Source organism: Triticum aestivum, chromosome 2B, assembly GCF_018294505.1.
Source record: "Triticum aestivum cultivar Chinese Spring chromosome 2B, IWGSC CS RefSeq v2.1, whole genome shotgun sequence".
Classification (NCBI taxonomy): Eukaryota; Viridiplantae; Streptophyta; class Magnoliopsida; order Poales; family Poaceae; genus Triticum; species Triticum aestivum.
Genome location: NC_057798.1, coordinates 118,709,144 through 118,729,776, shown reverse-complemented (window position 1 = coordinate 118,729,776; position 20,633 = coordinate 118,709,144).

Here is a 20,633-nt window from a genome sequence, read left to right as displayed (position 1 = left end):
CGGGTGGGCCCCCTACCCTCTTTGCCGTCAGCCTAGCGGACGACAAAGAATTGTTTGCCATCAGCCATCGGACGGCAAAGAAGTGGCTTACGACACATAGCTGACCTAGCCACAGCCTTGCTTCTGTAGGCAACAAGGTTCTTTGCCGACGGCCAGCTTACGACAAAGAATTCTTTGCCGTCCGCAAGCTGACGGCAAAGTACTGGCTGATGGCAAAATAACCTGTGCCATCAGCTATTTCTTTGCCATCGGCTTTGGGGAAACTGATGGCAAAGAAGCTCTTTGCCGTCAGCTAGCTGACGGCAAAGAAGAGGCAGACGGCAAAGAAGTGGATTCCAGTAGTGAGTGGTAAATATTGCACTATAATTGTTGAGCTAAGTCACATATTTTACAAAACTTAAATGGTGGCTAAGCAATTTGCAAAAGAGAAATAAATCAGACAAAAAAAGGAAAGCAGAGGGGTGTGAGAGAAAGCCCCTGCCCCACTGGGCCAAATGGCCCAGCTGGCTATCGGCCCACCCTAGTCGGCCCACTCCTCCTGCCCTGTCGTCTTCCCCTTTCTCCTGTTCGACCGACCCGCGCGAGTGGCCGCCGTCGAACCCGCTCCTCGCCACGCGCCTCGCCGATGAGGGGATAAGGATCCCCTCCCTCCCAGTTGCCTCGATCCCCTCTCCCCCCACTTGCACCCCTCCTCCCCCAAATCCACCTCTCCCTCTGCTTCGTTTTGGAGAGGATATCGATGCGGTCGCCGCCGTTCTCCGTCGTCACCGCGGCCACATCCACCTCCTCACTCCGTCGTCTAGACGTGAAGTCCCGCCGGGGTCGACTCCTTCATCTGGTGCCCTCAGGTGGAGCCGGGAAGCACCACTAATGCCGCACGACCTTGCCCTCTTCCACCTCTGTCGCCGGCGAGATCCCTCGATTCCTGTAAGTGCATCTAGTGCCACCCCTAGTTGGTTTTGGTGTATTGATGACAAACCTGGTTGAGGGACTAATGTGTTTGTGAGAATTGCATGATAACACAGGTAGTAGTCCCTCATTGATTCGGTTTACCTACCGGAGATGACCCCTAAAAATGTGAGAAGACATTGAAGACAATGGTGGTCTGTGAAGCTATTCACGTTGAAGACTATGACATGAGAAGACATCGCATGAAGACTATGAAGCGCGAAGAATTAGTTGTTTCATTGTTTCATTTTCTTATTTGTTGAGTCATAGGAACCACCGCACTGTCAAGTGGGGTCCAAGTGAACAAAGTTAGAGTGACCGAAGTGATGCTCAACCAAATCCTATGTCTTCGAGCAAAAACAATGAGAGCAAATCTTATCCAGACTTGGATGAATCAGCTTTACTTGTAGCCCAAGTCAAGGTGCCACGTGTGTTTGAAATCTGACCGTTCGGACACATGTCAGTTCCTTAGTGACAAAGGGTCATTTCGGACAAATCAGGTCGGGTTGCCCAGTGGCTATAAATAGCCGACCCCCTACACCATAAATTGGTGGCTGCTCAGAGTTAGTACACGGCTTTTGTCGTTTGAGAGCAACCCACCTCCGAAGCTTTTGAGAGAGAATCCTTGCAAGGACAAAGCCCAAACCACCCAGAGCCCAGAGAGTGTTTGGCATCACTGAAGTCTTTCTGTCCGTGTGATCTGAAGACTTGTTACACTTGAGGACTGTGAATCCTCCAGCCGGTTAGGCGTCACGTTCTGAGCATCCAAGAGTCATTGTGGATTGCCGGTGAACGAAGTCTATGAAGGTTTGGAAGTCTATCTTGAAGACTTACCAGAGTGATTGGGCGGGGACTAGGTGTTCTTAGCTCAAGGGGAATAATGTGAAGACGCGGTCTTCTGAGTTGAATCTCAGCCTCCCTAACCAGACGTACAGTTGTCACAACAACTGGAACTGGTCGAACAAATCTCTGTCCTCTCCAAGCTACTAGTTCTATCTCTCACTTCTCTTTACTTACAGTTTGTCTTCGTGAAGTCATTGCCTGCTTGCATCATCTATTTGACTTCACTGTGTCACTACTTGGTCTGATTTGCTTCATACTATCTTCCATCCTGATCCTTACTATCTAGCTACTGATAGTCTTCGTGCTTTCACTTCATTGAATACTTGACTATGGCTTGCCTAGTGTAGTCTACCTTCCGCTGCATATGAATAGTGTCATTTCTATTGTTTGTCTTCGAAACTCCCATGTTTTGAAGACTTTCATAAAAATCGCCTATTCACCCCCCTCTAGTCGATAACTAGCTCTTTCAATTCGTATCAGAGCAAGGTACTCCCTTGTTCTGTGTGATTCGGTTTAACCACCTGGAGTTTTAGCTATGTCGACTACAGGGATAATCAAAGTCTCCGTTGTGTGCCCCATCTTCGATGGCACTGAATACCCCTACTGGAAGAATGAGATGTGCATGCATCTTGAAGCCATTGATGTCGATCTATGGTATGTCGTCAAGAACGGCGTTCCCAAGACCGGTGAAGGTGTCACCCTGCTGATGTCAAGAAGTTCATTCAACTGGACTCTACCGCCAAGAACATCATCTGTGGTCATCTGACCAAAGGACAGTATGCTCGTGTGATGACCCACAAGGATAGGGGATCTATCGTAGTCCTTTCGATAAGTAAGAGTGTCGAACCCAACAAGGAGCAGAAGGAAATGACAAGCAGTTTTCAGTAAGGTATTCTCTGCAAGCACTGAAATTGTAGGTAACAGATAGTTTTGTGATAAGATAATTTGTAATGGGTAACAAGTAATGAAAGTAAATAAGGTGTAGCAAGGTGGCCCAATCCTTTTTGTAGCAAAGGACAAGCCTGGACAATTTCTTATAATGAGAAAAGCGCTCCCGAGGACACATGGGAATTATCGTCAAGCTAGTTTCATCACACTCATATGATTCACGTTCGGTACTTTGATAGTTTGATATGTGGGTGGACCGGTGCTTGGGTACTTCCCTTACTTGGACAAGCATCCCACTTATGATTAACCCATATTGCAAGCATCCGCAACTACAAAAAAAGTATTAAGGTAAACCTAACCATAGCATGAAACATATGGATCCAAATCAGCCCCTTACGAAGCAACACATAAACTAGGGTTTAAGCTTCTGTCACTCTAGCAACCCATCATCTATTCATTACTACCCAATGCCTTCGAAGCTGTTGATTTTTATAGCACCGGAATGATAGACCTCCTCGATAACGTAAGGACCATCCCATTTAGAGAGAAGTTTTCCTGCAAAAAATCTTAAACGAGAGTTGAATAGCAACACATAGTCACCTACGTTGAACTCACGCTTTTCTATTCTTTTGTCATGCCATCTTTTAACTTTTTCTTTAAACAGCTTGGCATTTTCATAGGCTTGGGTTCTCCATTCATCAAGTGAGCTAATATCAAATAACCTCTTCTCACCGACAAGTTTGAAGTCATAGTTGATCTCTTTAATAGCTCAATATGCCTTATGTTCAAGTTCAAGAGATAAGTGACATGCTTTTCCATATACCATCTTATACGGAGACATACCCATAGGATTTTTATATGCAGTTCTATAGGCCCATAATGCATCATCAAGTTTCTTGGACCAATTCTTTCTAGACCTATTAACAGTCTTTTGCAAAATTAATTTGACCTCTCTGTTGCTCAACTCTACTTGACCACTAGACTGTGGGTGATAAGGAGATGCAATTCTATGATTAACATCATACTTAGCAAGCATTTTACGGAAAGCACCATGAATAAAATGTGAACCACCATCAGTCATAAGATATCTAGGGACTCCAAACCTCGGAAAAAATAACTTCTTTAAGCATCTTAATAGAGGTGTTATGATCAACACTACTAGTTGGAATAGCTTCTACCCACTTAGTAACGTAATCAAGAACAACTAAAATATGTGTGTATCCATTGGAGGCAAGAAAAGGTCCCATATAATCAAAGCCCCAAACATCAAATGGTTCAATAACAAGAGAAAAATTCATAGGAATTTCTTGACATCTACTAATATTACCAATTCTTTGACATTCATCACAAGACAAGACAAACTTACGAGCATCTTCGAAGAGAGTAGGCCAATAAAAACCGGATTGCAATACCTTATGTGCAGTTCTGTCTCCAGCGTGGTGTCCTCCATATGGTTCGGAGTGACACTTGCGTAGGATCTGTTCCTGTTCATGTTCACGTATACAACGTCTAATAACACCATCTACTCCTTCTTTATGAAGGTGTGGGTCATCCCAGAAGTAATGTCTTAAATCATAAAAGAACTTTTTCTTTTGCTGGTATGTGAAACTAGGTGGTATAAATTTAGCAACAATGTAATTAGCATAATCAGCATACCAAGGAGCAGTATGAGAAGCATTAATGACTGCTAATTGTTCATCAGGAAAGCTATCATCAATAGGTAGTGGGTCATCAAGAACATTCTCTAGCCTAGAGAAGTTGTCTGCAACGGGGTTCTCAGCTCCCTTTCTATCAATAATATGCAAATCAAATTCTTGAAGCAAGAGAACCCATCTAATAAGTCTAGGTTTAGCATCTTTCTTTTCCATAAGATATTTAATAGCAGAATGATCAGTGTGAATAGTAACTTTAGAGTCAACAATATAAGGTTTGAACTTATCACAAGCAAATACAACTGCTAAAATTCTTTTTCAGTAGTAGCATAATTTCTTTGGGCAGTTTCAAGAGTTTTACTAGCATATTGAATAACATTTAGTTTCTTATCAACTCTCTGCCCTAGAACAGCACCTACAGCATAATCACTAGCATCACACATAATTTCAAAGGGTAAATTCCAATCAGGTGGCTGAACAATGGGTGTAGTGATCAAAGCTTTCTTAAGTATTTCAAATGCTTCTACACAATCATCATCAAAGACAAAAGGAATATATTTTTCCAATAAATTAGTCAGAGGCCTAGAGTTTTTAGAAAAGTCCTTAATGAACCTCCTATAAAAACCGGCATGACCAAGGAAACTTCTTATACCTTTAATGTCCTTGGGACATGGCATCTTTTCAATAGCATCAACTTTAGCTTTATCAACTTCAATACCTCTTTCAGAAATTTTATGCCCCAAGACAATGCCTTCATTAACCATAAAGTGACACTTTTCCCAATTCAGGACGAGACTAGTGTCTTCACATCTCTGCAAAACTTGATCAAGGTTTCTCAAGCAATCATCAAAAGCGGATCGATAAGCGGAGAAGTCATCCATGAATACCTCACAAATCTTTTCAAAAAAGTCAGAGAATATAGCCATCATGCATCTTTGAAAGGTAGCAGGTGCATTGCATAAACCAAAAGGCATACATCTATAAGAAAAAGTACCGAAAGGGCAAGTAAAAGTGGTTTTTGATTGATCTTTCGCTGACACAGGTATTTGAGAGAAATCAGAATAACCATCTAGAAAGCAGAAATGTGTGTGTTTGGATAGTCTTTCTAGGATTTGATCAATAAAAGGTAAAGGGTAATGATCTTTCTTAGTAGCTTTATTTAATTTACGGAAATCATTTACCATCCTATAACCTATAATAATTATTCGCGGAATCAATTCATCTTTATCATTAGGAACAACAGTAATACCTCCCTTTTTAGGAACACAATGGACATGGCTTACCCATTCACTATCAGCAACGGGATAAATTATACCTGCTTCAAGGAGCTTTAGTATCTCCTTTCTTACCACTTCTTTCATCTTAGGATTTAATCGTTGTTGATGATCTCTAACTGGTTTGGAACCTTCGTCCAATTTAATTTTATGTTGACATAGAGTGGGACTAATGCCCTTAAGATCATCCAAAGTATATCCAATAGTAGCACGGTGCTTCTTTAGAGTTTTCAATAATCATTCCTCTTCTTGCTCTGAAAGGTTAGCACTAATAATAACAGGATATATCTTATTTTCATCAAGATAAGCATATTTAAGATTATCAGGTAATGGTTTGAGCTCAAACATAGGATCACCCTTGGGTGGAGGAGGATCCCCTAGGATTTCAACAGGCAAATTGTGTTTCTAAATAGGACCCTGTTGAAGGAATACTTTATCTATTTCCCTTCTTTCATTCATAAACATACCATTTTCATGGTCTAGCAAATATTGTTCTAACGGATCAGTAGGAGGCACGGCAATAGAAGCAAGACCAATAATTTCATCCTTACTAGACAAATCTTTATCACGGGGTTCTCTACGAAATTTAGCAAAATTAAACTCATGAGTCATATCATCCAAGCCAATCGTGACAACATCCTTTTCGCAATCGATCCTAGCGTTAACAGTATTCAGGAAGGGTCTACCAAATATAATGGGACAAAAGTCATCTTGTGGGGAACCCAGAACAAGGAAATCAGCAGGGTATGTAACTTTCCCACACAAGACTTCAACATCTCTAACAATCCCAACTAGTGAAATGGTATCTCTATTGGCAAGCTTAATTGTAACATCAATATCTACTAACTCAGTGGGTGCAATATCATGCATAATTTCTTGGTATAAGGAAATAGGTATTGCACTAGCACTAGCACCCATATCACATAAGCCATGATAACAATGATCTCCTATTTTAACAGAAATAACAGGCATGCCTACAATAGGTCTATGTATTTTAGCATCTGGTTTAACAATATTAGCAGTTTCACCGGAGAAGTAAATAACATGCCCATCTATATTATCGTCCAAGAGATCTTTAACCATAGCAATACTAGGTTCAACTTTAATTTGCTTAGGAGGTGTATATGTTCTAGTATTACTCTTACGAACAACAATTGAAGCTTTAGCATGATCCTTTATCCTAACAGGGAAAGGTGATTTCTCAACATAAGTAGTAGGAACAATAGGATCATTATAAGTGATAGTCTTTTCTTCAACTGAAATAGGTGCAACTACTTTAACTTCAACAGGAGGATTATATTTAAACCACTTCTCCTTAGGGAGATCAACGTGGCAGCAAAAGATTCACAAAAAAAGCTACTCTATCAGAGTCAAGTCCATATTCAGCGCTAAATCCACGAAAAGCATCAGTATCCATAAAAGATTTAACACAATCAAACTTAGGTGTTATACCTGACTCCTTACCATCATCGGAACCCCAATCTTCAGAGTTGCATTTAATTCTTTCCGATAAGTCCCACTTGAATTCAGTAGTCTTCAGCATATAAGAACCAACACAGGAAGTATCGAGCATGGTGCGATCATTGAGAGAAAGCCGAGCATAATTTTTTTCAATAATCATTTCTCTTGAGAGCTCATGATTGGGGCATGAATATAACATTGACTTAAGCCTCTCCCAAGCTTGGGCGATGCTTTCTCCTTAGCGAGGCCAGAAATTATATATGTAATTACGATCACGATTAATAAGATGCATAAGATAGAACTTATGGTGAAATTCCAGCTTCAATCGTTTATAGTTCCAAGATCATGTATCATCACATAGCCTATACCATGTCAATGCATCTCCCTTCAAAGATAAAGGGAAAACCTTCCTCTTAACAACATCATCGGGAATACCTGCAAGCTTAAATAATCCACAAAACTTCATCCACAAAGATAAGGGGTAAATCCGGATGCAATGTTCCATCTCCTGCAAAGGGATTAGCTAGCAGTTTCTCTATCATACCCAAAGGAATCTCAAAGTAAATATTTTCAGTAGGTTCAGTAGGTTGAGGAGCAACGCTTTGCTCTTCTGGTCGGGGTGAAGATACCCCGAACAAGCCCCTCAAAGGATTAGTTTCCATAGTAACAAGTGACAGAAAATTTCATCACACTATATAAATGTTTCCTTACCAAGTTCCACTCACCAAAGGCGCTTCACTCCCCGGCAACGGCACTAGAAAAGAGTCTTGATGACCCACAAGGATAGGGGATGTATTGTAGTCCTTTCGATAAGTAAGAGTATCGAACCCAACAAGGAGCAGAAGGAAATGACAAGCAGTTTTCAGTAAGGTATTCTCTGCAAGCACTAAAATTGTAGGTAACAGATAGTTTTGTGATAAGATAATTTGTAACGGGTAACAAGTAATGAAAGTAAATAAGGTGCAGAAAGGTGGCCCAATCCTTTTTGTAGCAAAGGACAAGCCTGGACAATTTCTTATAACGAGAAAAGCGCTCCCGGGGACACATGGGAATTATCGTCAAGCTAGTTTCATCACACTCATATGATTCGCGTTTGGTACTTTGATAGTTTGATATGTGGGTGGACCGGTGCTTGGGTACTGCTTACTTGGACAAGCATCCCACTTATGATTAACCCCTATTGCAAACATCCTCAACTACAAAAGAAGTATTAAGGTAAACCTAACCATAGCATGAAACATATGGATCCAAATCATCCCCTTACGAAGCAACACATAAACTAGGGTTTAAGCTTCTGTCACTCTAGCAACCCATCATCTACTTATTACTTCCAAATGCCTTCCTCTAGGCCCAAATAATGGTGAAGTGTCATGTAGTCGATGTTCACATAACACCACTAGAGGAGAAACAACATACATCTCATCAAAATATCGAACGAATACCAAATTCACATGACTACTAATAGCAAGACATCACCCATGTCCTCAGGAACAAACATAACTACTCACAAAGCATATTCATGTTCATGATCAGAAGAGTATTAATATGCATAAAGGATCTGAACATATGATCTTCCACCAAGTAAACCAATTAGCATCAACTACAAGCAGTAATCAACACTACTAGCAACCCACAGGTACCAATTTGTGGTTTTGATACAAGACTGGATACAAGAGATGAACTAGGGTTTTGAGAGGGGATGGTGCCGGTGAAGATGTTGATGGAGATTGACCCCCTCCCGATGAGAGGATCATTGGTGATGATGATGGTGATGATGTCCCCCTCCCGGATGGAAGTTTCCCAGGCAGAACAGCTCCGCCGAAGCCCTAGATTGGTTCCGCCAAGGTTCCACCTCGTGGCGGCGGAGTTTCATCCCGTGAGCTTGATTATGATTTTTTCCAGGACAAGAGACTTCATATAGCAGAAGATGGGCACCGGAGGGCCACCAGGGGGCCCAGGAGACAGGGGGCGCACCCAGTAGGGGGGGGGGCGCCCCCACCCTCCTGGCCAGGGTGTGGGCCCCCTCTGGTACTTTCTTTGCCCAATAATTCTTATTAAATCCAAAATTAACTTTCATGGAGTTGTAGGACTTTTGGAGTTGTGCAGAATAGGTTTCCAATATTTGCTCCTTTTCCAGCCAGAATCCTAGCTGCTGGCATTCGCCCTCTTCATGATAAACCTTGTAAAATAAGAGAGAATAGCCATAAGTATTGTGACATAATGTGTAATAACATCCCATAATGCAATAAATATTGATATAAAAGCATGATGAAAAATGGATGTATCATCGTGTGAGTGCTCTGGAAACATCGAAGCTGGTCTGGGACTGGCTCTCCAAGGTCAATGAAGGCGTCTCAACTCAGCGAGATCAAAGGATCAGTGTCCTCCACAACCTCTTCAACCGCTTCAAGAGACACGACAATGAGAATGTCCAGCTCACATTTGATCGCCTCACTGATATCACAAATGAGCTCCAAGCACTCGGCACCACTGAGATCACGAAGCATGAAATAGTCAAGACACTACTGTGATCACTTGACAGCTCATTTAACACCTTAGCCCTGATGATTCAAGAATGCCCTCACTTCAAGACTCTCGATCCGTCTGACATACTTGAGAGGCTCAACACACATGAGTTTCAGCTATCTGAGAAACGAGATATCTATGGCCCCAACTATGGCCGAACTCGCGCTTTGAAGGCAAAGGCTGTTTCCTCATCTGAAGAAGAATCTGACTGGAGTTCTGGTGATCCTGAAGACATTGGAAAGGAGCTTTCTATGCTTGTGAAGAACTTCCAGAAATTCACCAAGAAGAAAGGCTTCAGAAAGTCTTCACGATCCAGCTCAAGAAATGATGAAGCTTCCACCCATGACAACAAGAAGAGAACCTGCCACAAGTGCAAGAAACCTGGTCACTACATCTCTGAGTGTCCGCAGTGGGACAATGAGAAGAAGAAGAAGAATAAGAGCAAAGAATATGATTCTGATGACAAGAAGAAGAAGAAATCCTCAAAGTCTTCTTCCAAGTCTTCTTACAAGTCTTCATCACACAAGAAGAGCTCATCTGGCAAGGCTCGTGCTTTTGTTGGCAAGGAGATGGATTCAGAGGAGGAGTCTGCTTCTGAGGAGGCGGAGCTGGAGTCTGAGGAGGAGTCCGACTCTAGTGTTGCGAGTCTAGCTCTAGCTACAGCCTACGTTGCCAAGTCCATCTTCAACACTGAAGACAATGGCTCCGTCACCAACGCTGATGATAATGACAAGGACGACTCGGCTCCCACCTACTGCTTCATGGCACGTGGTGCCAAGGTAAAATCACGCGATGCCTACTTTCAAACATCAAGTGAAGATGACTCTGATGGTGAATCCAAACCTAGTTACAAAACACTTGCTGAAATTCCAACTGAACAACAGAAAGCTATGGAACACATTAAAAAACTGTTAGACAAAAACGATGACCTGTTGGACGCGGAAATGACCCGATCTCAGTCCTTAATTGAAGACATAAAAAATCTTCATGTTAAGTACGAAGAACTTGAAAGTCGTCATGAAACACTCACAACAACTCATGAAAAGCTTTCCTACGATTATCTTCAAAGGAAGCAAGATCTTCAGAAATTGAGGGCGATTCATGAAGATCTTCAAAAAGAGAATGAGTCACTTCGCGCTCAACAGATCAGTCCCGCTCAAGAAGGATTTGAACCACCATGTCTAAAATGCATTGAGCGTGATAACGCTGCCTCTGTTGCTGAATGTTCTACTGCTACTCCTGTTGCAATATCTTCAACTGCTAATGTGGTAACTAACCCCTCTGCTGAGGATACCACTACTATTGCTGATGAGAATACTAGGTTGAAGACACTACTTGAGACAAGGATGTACAAAAGTCTCAAAGGGCATCAGACATTATGTGATGTCCTCAAAAAGCACATTCTGAATCGAAACCCTAGGAAAGAGGGTGTTGGGTTCGAGAGGAAAATGAATGTTAATGGGTCTTACTCGAAGCCTGAGCAGTACCCCAAAACCACATGGGTTGCTGCAAAGGAACCTTCAGTAGATCCATCCACCTTTATCTGGTTTCACTTGTGCTAACCCTATTATCATTGATGAATCCTTTGATGCAAACTATAAACTGTTTAAGAATCAGAATGGGGATGTGTTTGCCAGGTATATTTGTACTAACTGCGGGTACGGGCCACCTATGAAGAAGATATGGGTACCCAAAAGCTGTCTTGAAATCTTCTAGTGAATGTCATCATGGCACCACCTGTGAAGAAGACAAACCCCATACCAAAGGCTTCATATGGTCCAAAAGCTTCATACAGACTGAGGACTCATCTGAGTCACCCTAACATCAATGTTTTGCAGGGAAATCATACTCAGACCCATGAATATGAGCGTGTTTCCTCAATCCACTATGTTCATAGAACAAAGAACTTTTCTGCTTATTCCTATGAGTATTATTCACCACCTGCAAGGCTATTTACTAGGGCTCCAAAGCCGAAGTTCTCAGATGCTGCACTTAGACTCGTTCTTCTAATCCACCCCTGAAAATGTGGGTGGTTAAGAAAACTTAACTCTCTTTTGTAGGGAAAGGTCTCCAGCCGGAAATCAAAGGCATCCGATGCTAATGCTGGGGACCTTAAAAATCTTGTGGGGCGCAAGATAAAATGCCCAAAAGGTCTTACTATGTATTTCGTTCCGGGATTCCTTGACACTCATCCTATCTATCCTAACCAAGATCTGAATTTCCATGTTCGACTTGCTCGCCAAATGTTTTTGCTTCACAACTCGCTTGGTGAAGCCTATCCCCCAAACTGCACTGTAGACTATGACACTGATACGTCTCCAACGTCTCTACAATTTTTGATTGTTCCATGCTATTATATTACCCCTTTTGGATGTTTATGGGCTTTATTTTACACATTTATATCATTTTTGGGACTAACCTACTAACCGGTGGCCCAGCCCGTATTGCTGTTTTTTTGCCTATTTCAGTATTTCAAAGAAAAGGAATATCAAACGGAGTCCAAACGGAATGAAACCTTCGGAAGCGTGATTTTTGGAACGAACGTGATCCGTAGGACTTGGAGTGCAAGCCAAGAAGCAGCCGAGGCGGCCACGAGATAGGAGGGCGCCCCCCTGTAGGGCGCGCCCCCTGTCTCTTGGGCCCCTCGGGCGTCCATCGACGTACTTCTTCCTCCTATATATACCTACGTACCCCGAAAAACATCCAGGAGCACCATGAAACACAATTTCCACCGCCGTAACCTTCTGTATCCACGAGATCCCATCTTGGAGCCTTCACCGGCACTCTGCCGGAGGGGGAATCGACCATGGAGGGCCTCTACATCAACATACTTTCCCCTCTGATGAGTTGTGAGTAGTTTACCACAGACCTACGGGTCCATAGTTATTAGCTAGATGGCTTCTTCTCTCTTTTTGGATCTCAATACAATGTTCTCCCCCTCTCTTGTGGAGATCTATTTGGTGTAATCTCTTTTTGCGGTGTGTTTGTCGAGATCCGATGAATTGTGGGTTTATGATCAAGTTTATCTATGAATAATATTTGAATCTTCTCTGAATTCTTTTATGTATGATTGAGTTATCTTTGCAAGTCTCTTCGAATTATCGGTTTGGTTTGGCCTACTAGATTGATCTTTCTTGCCATGGGAGAAGTGCTTAGCTTTGGGTTCAATCTTGCGGTGTTCTTACCCAGTGACAGAAAGGGTTGGAAGACACGTATTGTAGTTTTGCCATCGAGGATAACAAGATGGGGTTTATATCATATTGCATGAGTTTATCACTCTGCATCATGTCATCTTGCTTAATGCGTTGCTCTGTTCTTTGTGAACTTAATACTCTAGATGCAGGCAGGAGTCGGTCGATGTGTGGAGTAATAGTAGTAGATGCAGGCACGAGTCGGTCTACTTGTTTTATATGTGATGCCTATATACATGATCATGCCTAGATAATCTCATAATTATTAGCTTTTCTATCAATTGCTCGACAGTAATTTGTTCACCCACCGTAATACTTATGCTATCTCGAGAGAAGCCTCTAGTGAAACCTATGGCCCCCGGGTCTATCTCTTATCATATTTGCTTCCAATCTACTTTTATTTGCATGTTTACTTTTTGCATCTATATTATAAAATACCAAAAATATATTTATCTTATTACTATCTCTATCAGATCTCACTTTTGCAAGTGGCCGTGAAGGGATTGACAACCCCTTTATTGCGTTGGTTGCGAGTTCTCAGTTTGTTTGTGTAGGTGCGTCGGACTTTTGGGGAGCCTCCTACTGGATTGATACCTTGGTTCTCAAAAACTGAGGGAAATACTTACGCTACACTTGCTGCATCACCCTCTCCTCTTCGAGGAAAATCAACGCAAGCTCAAGACGTAGCAAGAAGTATTTCCGTCGCCGTTGCCGGGGAGGTCTTCGCTCAAGTCAAGACATACCAAGTACCCATCACAAACCTATCTCCTTCTCATTTACATTATTTGCCATTTGCCTCTCGTTTTCCTCTCCCCCACTTCACCCTTGCCGTTTTCTTCGCCCTCTCTTTCCCAATCCCCTCCTCTCTTTTTCACTTGCCTTTTGCCGTTGCTCGTGTGTTTGCTCATTTGCCTCGTCGTTATGGCTAGTTCCTTATCCGCTCCTATGTCTCCCGAGTTTGAAGTTCTTCACTTCAAGCAAAGGCAAGGAGAAAACTTAAAAGATGCTTGGCATAGAATTTGCAGTGCTCAATATAAATCTTCGAGGAAGCTTTCCACTTCCGTTCTTCTCCACAATTTTTATGTAGGCATTACTCCTTGGAATAGATGTGTTCTTGATATTGCTACGGGAGGTGATTTCATGAGTAGCCATGCGTTTGATGCTTATAATGCCATGTTGGATTTGTTTGGCCCTCCACCTCTTTTGGTCAGCGGAACTGTTTTAACTTTAGAACACGTTATGCAACGGCTTGATATTATTGAAAATAAAATTTCCACTGTTGATTTGATTGAAAATTTGGATAAAAAGATTCATAATCATGTCACTCAATTTGGGTCTAGGGTTGGAGTTACTTTAAAAAATCTTAAAGAGAAAGAACTTATAGTTAATGAAAAAATAGACCTTGATTCTACTAGAATTGGTAAACTTGAGGATATAATTACCAACTTAGGTTCGGCGTTTTCTTCCATGAAAAACACTCCAAAACCTTCTACAAAAACCGCCAAGTTTATTTATGTTCCTAAAAATAAGGGTGAATCTTCTAGTAAGGGAGACGCAGATCTCAAATCCATAAGTGTTCATCCCAATTGTCTTTCTATCATTAAAGAACCCTTTGCTACCAATGAATTTCTTGAATTTTTGCCTAAAAGTTTATCCATTGCTAAAATGGGAGAAATCCCTAGATATCACAAGTGCGCTACTTATGAATCAAGTGCCAAAGATGGCACTCGTTAGATCTATCTTCGCTCTTATGCCTAGCTAGGGGCGTTAAACGATAGCGCTAGTTGGGAGGCAACCCAATTTTTCTTTATGTTTTTTTGATTTTGCTCCTGTTTAGTAATAAATCTTGCATCTACTCTCTGTTTAGATGTGTTTTTATCTTTTAATTAGTGTTTGTGCCAAGTAGAACCTATAGGATAAATTATGATGATAGTTGATTTGATTCTGCTGAAAAACAGAAACTTTGCACTCACGAGAAAAAATTCAATAAATCACAGAAACGTGATTTTGCATTGATTCTTTTTGCTTATGATCAATAAACAAATTGTACAATACGTCCTATTTTGGTAGGATTTTTAGAGTTCGAGAAGTTTGCGTTAGTTACAGATTGCTACAGACTGTTCTGTTTTTGACACATTCTGTTTTTCGTGTGTTGTTTGCTTATTTTGATGCATCTATGGCTAGTAAAATAGTTTATGAACCATAGAGAAGTTGTAATAGAGTAGGTTTAACACCAAAATAAAGAAAGAATGAGCTCATTGCAGTACCTTATGTGGTGGTTTTGTTTTCTTTCACTAACGGAGCTTATAAGATTTCCTGTTGAGTTTTGTGTTGTGAAGTTTTCAAGTTTTGGGTAAAGCTTTTATGGACTATGGAATAAAGGGTGGCAAGAGCCTAAGATTGGGGATTCCCAAGGCACCACAAGATATTCAAGGATAGCCACAAGCCTAAGCTTGGGGATGCCCCGGGAAGGCATCCCCTCTTTCGTCTTCGTTCATTGGTAACTTTACTTGGAGCAATATTTTTATTCGCCACATGATATGTGTTTTGCTTGGAGCATCGTGTATTATATTAGTCTTTTATTTTTAGTTTACCATAATCATCCTTGCTTTACACAACTTTTGGGAGAAGCCTATTTGATTAGAATTTTGTTAGAATACTCTATATGCTTCACTTATATCTTTTGAGCTTGATAGTTTTTGCTCTAGTGCTTCACTTATATCTTTTAGAGCACGGTGGTGTCTTAATTTTGAAGAAAATTGCTAGTCTCTCATGCTTCACTTATATTATTTTGAGAGTCTTTTAGAACAACATTGTATTTGCCATGGTTACAAAATTGGTCATAGAATGATGAGCATCCAAGTTGGGTATAATAAAAACTATCACAAGAAGTGAATTGGATGCTATGATCAATTTGATACTTGATAATTGTTTTGAGATATGGAGGTAGTGATATTAAAGTCATTCTAGTTGGGTGATTATGAATTTAAAGAATGCTTGTGTTGAAGTTGGCAAGTCCCGTAGCATGCACGTATGGTTAAAGTTGTGTAACAAATTTGAAACATGAAGTGTACCTGGCTTGTGCATCCTTATGAGTGGCGGTCGGGGAGGAGCGATGGCCTTTTCCTACCAATCTATCCCCCTAGGAGCATGCGCGTAGTACTTGATTTTTGATGAATTCAAAATTTTTGCAATAAGCATATGAGTTCTTTTGACTAATGTTGAGTCCATGGATTATACACACTTTTACCTTTCCGCCATTGCTAGCCTCTTCAGTACCGTGCATTGCCCTTTCTCACCTTGAGAGTTGGTGAAAACTTCGCCGGTGCATCCAACCATGTGATATGATACACTCTATCACACATAAACCTCCTTATATCTTCCTAAAAACAGCCACCATACCTACCTATTATGGCATTTCCGTAGCCATTCCGAGATATATTGCCATGCAACTTTCCACCGTTCATTTTATCATCATCATGACATACATTACTTTTGTCATATTGCCATTGCATGATCATGTAGTTGACATCGTATTTGTGGCAAAGCCATCATGCATTATTTTTCATACATGTCACTCTTGATTCATTGCACCATCCCGGTACACCGCCGGAGGCATTCATATAGAGTCATATCTTGTTCTAGTTTCGAGTTGTAATTCATATGTTGTAATCAATGAAAGTGTGATGATCATCATTATTAGAGCATTACCCCAAGAAAAAAAAGGCCAAAAAAAGGCCCCAAAAAAATAAAAGAAAAAAAGAAATAAAAAGGGCAATGTTACTATCTCTTTTTCCACACTTGTGCTTCAAAGTAGCACCTTGTTCTTCATGTAGTGAGTCTCATATATTGTGCTCCACAGTAGCCCCATGTTTTTCATATAGTGAGTCTCATAAGTTGTCTTTTTCATACTAGTGGGAATTTTTCATTATAGAACTCGGCTTGTATATTCCTAAGATGGGCTTCCTCAAATGCCCTAGGTCTTCGTGAGCAAGCAAGTTGGATGCACACCCACTAGTTTTCTTTTGTTGAGCATTTACTTATAGCACTAGTGCATCTGTTGCATGGCAATCCCTACTCCTCATGTTGACATCAATTGATGGGCATCTCCATAGCCCGTTGATTATCCTCGTCAATGTGAGACTTTCTCCTTTTTTGTCTTCTCCACACAATCCCCATCATCATATTCTATTCCACCCATAGTGCTATATCCATGGCTCACGCTCATGTATTGCGTGAAGGTTGAAAAAGTTTGAGATTATTTAAGTATGAAACAATTGCTTGGCTTGTCATCGGGGGTATAGAAGTTGGGAACATCTTTGTGTGACGAAAATGAAGCATAGCCTAACTATATGATTTTGTAGGGATGAACTTTCTTTTGCCATGTTATTTTGAGAAGACATGATTACTTTGATTAGTATGCTTGAAGTGTTACTATTTCTTTTATCAATATGAACTTTTACTTTTGAATCATTTGGATCTGAACATTCATGCCACAATAAAGAAAATTACATTGAGAATTATGCTAGGTAGCATTCCACATCAAAAATTTCTTTTTTATCATTTACCTACTCGAGGATGAGCAGGAATTAAGCTTGGGGGTGCTTGATACGTCTCCAACGTATCTATAATTTTTGATTGTTCCATGCTATTATATTACCCCTTTTCGATGTTTATGGGCTTTATTTTACACATTTATATCATTTTTGGGACTAACCTAGTAACCGGAGGCCCAGCTTGTATTGCTGTTTTTTTGCCTATTTCAGTATTTCAAAGAAAAGGAATATCAAACGGAGTCCAAACGGAATGAAACCTTCGGAAGCGTGATTTTTGGAATGAACGTGATCCGGAGGACTTGGAGTGCAAGCCAAGAAGCAGCCGAGGCAGCCACGAGATAGGAGGGCCCCCCCTATAGGGTGCACCCCCTGTCTCATGGGCCCCTTGGGTGGCCATGGACGTACTTCTTCCTCCTATATATACCTACGTACCCCAAAAACATCCAGGAGCACCACAAAACACAATTTCCATCGTCGTAACCTTCTGTATCCACGAGATCCCATCTTGTAGCCTTCGCCGGCACTCTGTCGGAGGGGGAATCGACCACGGAGGGCCTCTACATCAACATCCTTGCCCCTCCGATGAGTTGTGAGTATTTTACCACAGACCTACGGGTCCATGGTTATTAGCTAGATGGCTTCTTCTCTCTTTTTGGATCTCAATACAATGTTCTCCCCCACTCTTGTGGAGATCTATTTGATGTAATCTCTTTTAGCGGCGCGTTTGTCGAGATCCAATGAATTGTGGGTTTATGATCAAGTTTATCTATGAATAATATTTGAATCTTCTCTGAATTCTTTTATGTATGATTGAGTTATCTTTGCAAGTCTCTTCGAATTATCGGTTTGGTTTGGCCTACTAGATTGATCTTTCTTGCCATGGGAGAAGTGCTTAGCTTTGGGTTCAATCTTGCGGTGTTCTTACCCAGTGACAGGAAGGGTTGCAAGACACGTATTGTATTGTTGCCATCGAGGATAACAAGATGGGGTTTATATCATATTGCATGAGTTTATCCCTCTACAACATGTCATCTTGCTTAATGCGTTACTCTGTTCTTTGTGAACTTAATACTCTAGATGCAGGCAGGAGTCGGTCGATGTGTGGAGTAATAGTAGTAGATGCAGGCAGGAGTCGGTCTATTTGTTTTGGATGTGATGCCTATATACATGATCATGCCTAGATAATCTCATAATTATTCGCTTTTCTATCAATTGCTCGACAGTAATCTGTTCACCCACCGTAATACTTATGCTATCTCGAGAGAAGCCTCTAGTGAAACCTATGGCCCCCGGGTCTATCTCTTATCATATTTGCTTCCAATCTACTTTGATTTGCATCTTTACTTTTTGCATCTATATTATAAAATACCAAAAATATATTTATCTTATTACTATCTCTATCAGATCTCACTTTCGCAAGTGGCCGTGAAGGGATGACAACCCCTTTATTGCGTTGGTTGCGAATTCTCAGTTTGTTTGTGTAGGTGCGTGGGACTTTTGAGGAGCCTCCTACTAGATTGATACCTTGGTTCTCAAAAACTGAGGGAAATACTTACGCTACACTTGCTGCATCACCCTCTCCTCTTCGAGGAAAATCAATGCAAGCTCAAGACGTAGCAGACACCTCGTACTTCAGAATGGATTATGGACAGTGGATGCACTAACCAAATGTCTGGTGATCAAAGTCTTCTAATGGATTTAACGCTACGTCCATCAGACAAGAGTCACATCATATTAGCTGACACTGGTAAAAGCAAGGTATTGGGTCTAGGTAGAGTTGCAATATCAAGGGATCAGGACATGGATAAAGTGATGCTTGTTGAATGCCTTGGTTTCAACTTAATGTCTGTCTCAATGCTTTGTGATTTAAACATGATTGTGCTATTTGGAAAATATCGCTGCCTTGTTCTAATGGAATCTGACAAATCTCTAGTCTTTGAAGGATATCGGAAAGATGATCTGTATATGGTAGATTTCTCAGCAGGACCACAGATGGCCGTATGCCTTCTAGCAAAAGCTTCAGAGTGCTGGCTCTGGCATCGAAGGCTAGGGCATGCTGGCATGAGGAACTTGCACACTCTCACGAAGAAGAAGCATGTCCTGGGCATCGAAGGCGTCAAGTTCAAGAAGGATCATCTGTGTGGTGCCTACGAAGCTAGAAAGATGACAAGAGCCAAGCATCCCTCGAAGAGAATCATGACTACATCTCAACCCTTCGAGCTGCTACACATGGACTTATTTGGCCCTACTCACTACTCTACTCTCAATGCCACTGCTTGCCTCTATGCCTTTGTCATTGTTGATGATTACTCTAGATATACTTGGGTGCATATAATCCTCTACAAGAATGAAGTGCGGGATGTCTTCAGACGCTTTGCCAATCGTGCCATGACGAACTATGGCATCAAGATCAAGCATATCAAAAGTGAGAACGGCACTGAGTTCAAGAACACTGGCCTCGACCTTTATCTGGATACTTTGGGCATTACTCATGAGTTCTCTGCTCCTTACACACCTCAACAGAATGGCATCATGGAGCGCAAGAACATAACCCTTATTGAGATTGCTCAAACGATGCTTGATGATTACAAGACTCCACGGAAGTTCTGGCCTGAAGCCATTGATACTGCATGCCACGTCATCAACCGTGTTTATCTTCACAAGCTTCTGAAGAAAACATCCTATTAACTCCTAACTGGTAAGAAGCCAAATGTCAGTTACTGCAGAGTATTTGGTGCTAGGTGCTGGATCAAGGATCCACATCACACTTCAAAATTTGCACCGAAAGCACATGAAGGTTTTATGCTTGGTTATGGAAAGGCTTCGCACTCCTACAGAGTCTTCAACCTCTTTCACTATAAAGTGGTTGAAACTGTGGATGTGCAGTTCGATGAGACTAACGGCTCGCAAAGAGAGCACCTGCCAAATGTGCTAGATGAAATACCTCCTAGTGAGTCAATCAAGCAAATGGGAATTGGAGAGATTATACCTTCTGAGACTTAGACTGAAGAGGAACTGATCATTTCTGCACCTAATCAACCTGAAGACAATGCTCAGCCTGAAGACAACCCTCCAAATGATGACATTCATCAGCAAGAGCAAAATCTTCGTCCTGTTCATCCTCGTGTTGAAAATGAAGTACAGAATGAGAAGATAATAGACAGCATCAATGCACCTGGTCCACTCACTCGTTCAAGAGCAACACAAAGAGCAACTCAGCTAACAAACTTCTGTGGGCATTTTGCATTCCTCTCAATCTCTGAACCCAAGAAAGTTGTTGAAGCCTTCATGGAA